The sequence below is a fragment of the Bos mutus genome, chromosome 1 (assembly GCF_027580195.1).
Source record: "Bos mutus isolate GX-2022 chromosome 1, NWIPB_WYAK_1.1, whole genome shotgun sequence".
In the NCBI taxonomy this organism is placed as follows: domain Eukaryota; kingdom Metazoa; phylum Chordata; class Mammalia; order Artiodactyla; family Bovidae; genus Bos; species Bos mutus.
In genome coordinates this window covers 155414932-155418543 of record NC_091617.1, presented here as the reverse complement: position 1 = coordinate 155418543, position 3612 = coordinate 155414932, and positions in this window count along the sequence as shown.

Genomic DNA, 3612 nt, shown 5'->3' with positions numbered 1-3612 from the left:
GCCCTGCCTGAGGCTTCTACACTGGTGCAGGGCCAGCAGTGTGGTGACCATGAGGTGGGGGTGTGGGGGCCCAGAGATTTTGGCTGCATCCCTACTGGTACCAGAACCCTCTGTGTGTGTGTCGGCGGTGAGGGGGGGGGCAGCTACTGTCCCGAGCAGGAGGAAGGTCCTTGCCCTGCTCCAGTTCCTCAGCCCCGACTCAGGGCAGGCAGCTCGAAGTGATTAATGTGGCAGAAATGGGAGGCCTCAGCCGTCTGCCTGGGTGCCGGGAGGGGGTTCTAGGTGGGATGCCCGGGTCTCCTGAGACACCTGGCCTGTGCAGACTGCAGAATGGGGGCTGGGCTGGCCCAGGGCTGACTCGGGGGCGGCTCCTGGTGACCCTCGGTCTGGTTACAAAGGGAGATGGAAGCTGAGGAATGCGGAGGCGGCTGGTCCTGGCCTCGGGGGTCTTGGGTCTCGTGGTTCGCGGTGTATTTGCTTTGATATCTAGGCAGAGGCCAAATGGAGAGACTTGTTACGGCCACAGACTCTTCTGGCAGCGACCTCTGGCCTGGCCCTTTCATACAGGGCCTGGTCAGCCGGGACCGGCTGGCCGGGAAGCCCAAGTCAGCAGGCTCCAAGGCATGCTCACCCCGCAGGGTCACGCCGCATGGGGGGTCTGCCAGGCATTGTGGGGCCTCAGGCCAGGATCGCAAGAAACCGACAGAAATGAGTAGAGAGGCCACGCCCACCGGGTCCGCCGTCTGTAACCCGCGGGGACCTTTGTGTCCAGCAGGCGTCCGGTCATTTGTCTTCCAGGTGGTTTCTTGCCAGGCTGGGACCTGACGCCCCCGGAATGTCACATTCCAGGCACAGCAGCTTATCGGGGCTGTCAGGCAGCCTGGGAGGGGGCCTGAGACAGAGCAGAGCTCTCAGGGAGCCAAGGGCGTTCCCAGACACCTCCGCGGAGCGCCTGCGAGCACGGAAGGAGCCGCAGTCCCCGCCCCTTGCCCTGCTCCCGCCCCCGCCCCAGGCAGGTGGGCGGGGCCACCCCGGTCGGAGGGGTGGGGGCAGGGATCCCACTGCCCCGCGGAGGATGGTGGTGTTTCAAGGCCCCACTAACTGTGCTGGGTGCATTTCTGAGCCCAGCAGAGTTCTCCCCAAGGCCTGGGCTCTGCTGTGCCCGCGGTGTTTCCAGGCTCCTCTGTTTCATCTTCCTCGAATGGCCCTGGAGCAGGTCACCAGGACAAGACCCCTCTCTCACACCCCTGGCGGCTCCACGCTGCGAAGATGTGATGTGGGACCCACTCGAGGTGCCCTCTGGGAAGGGCACAGTCTCATCCCCTCCTGCACATGGCTCGCTCCCCTCTCGGTGGACAAAAGCTGCACAAATCAGACTGACCGCTTGGCCGCCTGCCCAACTTCCAGAGTGATGTCCAGTATGTCGCTGTGGGCCCAGAAATGCCCCCTGCAGGGCACCCTGGGCCCCTCCTGTGATGGCCGCATGAGAACACGCCAGAAAGGCTCTGGAGACAAACAACGGGCTGTGCAGATGTTAATCCTCTTTGAAACTTGCCTTAACGGTTTAGCCAAAGAAAATAACAGTGGTTTCGTTTTAAAAGGGGTCACACAGTCTTTTTTAATGTTTGATTCTTTTGACCCTCTGAGTATTGTAGAAGAGCAGGGAGACAGAAACGTGCTGAATGTGTTCAGATGTCAGGAGGAAGATTGGCTGACAGGAGGGAACATTTTGTTCGATCTTTTAAAATTAAGAAAATCTATTTTCATAGGTACATTGTGAACAGGCTTTAAGAGACTAGGTCCTCGCTACCTGCCAGGTGTGCTAACAGGGCGGTCTGTATTCTGAGGGAGACAGAGGCTTCGTGGACAGCCCTGCCCCGGCGCTGCTGGGGCCACAGCTGCTCCGGGAGGTGGGAGGGCCTCAGACGGCCTAGAAGCCCCTCGGCCTTTGCAGGGGTCAGGGCTGGTTTCAAGTTAACAAACCTGCAAGGAGGTCCCTTCCCTAGGCCTCCATGGCCTCCTGTTCCCTCAGGGGGCATGTTGGGGTAAACTTTAAGGTGCGCAGCTCCCTTTCTCTGCTTGTGTCTTTACATGGCGACTGGCCGTGTGCCTGCCCTGTGCCTTGGGCCATGGAGGGGCTGTGAGGCTGAGACATGGGCAGCTGGGGGTCAGGCACTGGCCTCTGCAACCCCAGCCCCACGGTGAGCGCATGGGAACCCAGAGGGCTTGGCTCCTTGGTGGTTTTCTGGGGACGCACTCAGTGGAGCCTGGCTCTGGATGGCCCACGCGCCTGCCCTCTGTACCTGAAGCCCCCCGCCCCCACCCCCGCTTCCCCAGGGGCACAAGGTGCAGGGGGAGCTCATGCTCACGCAGTGGGAGCCTGAACAGGTATGGGTGTTGTGAGCCCATGGCTGGGGGCACAGACACAGGTGTGGTCATCGGAGCAGGAGCGCCACTGGAGGGGACACACTCCTTGTGCCCTTGGCCCTGGTCTGGCCTCCAGGGGGAGCAGTTTGGTCCATGGCCAGGTGGTCAGGCGGTCAGGTGGTCAGGCTGGCCAGGTGGTCAGGTGGTAGGGTGGTCAGGTGGCCAGGTGGTCAGAGTGGCCAGGTTGTCAGGTGGTCAGAGTGGTCAGGGTGGTCAGGGTGGCCAGGTGGTCAGAATGGTCAGGGTGGTCAGGTGGTCAGAGTGGTCAGATTTGTCAGGTGGTCAGGGTGGCCAGGTGGTCAGGTGGTCAGAGTGGTCAGGATGGCCATGTGGCCAGGTGGTCAGTGTGGGTGTGGAGGACCAGCGCCTGGCAGTCAGCTGTGCCCCGGAACCATCCAGAAAAGGTGGCCCTGGACTTGGTGAGAGCACTGGAGGCGGATGCTACGCATCCTGGCAGAGAGAGCTCAGTGTGACCTGAGGGTCAGGCAGCTACAGGGTGAACCTTGAAGCCCCGTCCAGACCTGTGGCCGAGGGACAGACTGGCTGACTTGGGGAGGGAAATCGGTGGGGCTTGCAGGGTGCAGGTGGGAATGAGGAGGTGGTCCCACGCTGGAGCTGTTGGGAGGAGCTGACACCACTGAGGAGGCTCCCATGGGGTGTGGGGGTCATGTGTGGCCGGGGCTGGGGCTCTGGGGGTCGTGATGACATGTGGTCCCCTCGAGTGGGCGTGAGTGTGTGAACCCGCATCCCTTCCATCACCTGTGGGCATCCCTCCTGTTGCCCGTCTCGTGGGAGCAGTGGGCCTGGTGGCCTGGGTGGGTGGATCCACACCACACATGTTGGGGCCCCGTCCCTTCTTCTGGGAGTGCTCTGTAAACCTCGCAGACGTGTGTCCTCTGAGAAAGAGCATTTCAGAGGGTGTTATCTCCAGTCAGACTGGCAGTGCTGCCCATGAGGTCTGTCATCTCATCACTGACACTGATTTAACTGTAGGTTGACTTCCTTGGGCTGCGTGAGTGGGGCCCTGCAGGCTGAAGGGGGGCCTTCACTCTCCAGCAGGATGCAGCCCAGAAGCAGCCATCTCCTCCTGGACCCGTCCAGCCACCTGGAGGGGGATGCCCTCATGACGGGGGGGCAGGACATGGGTGGGGCTGTGCCCGGTGCCCCCGAAGTGGGATGCCCACG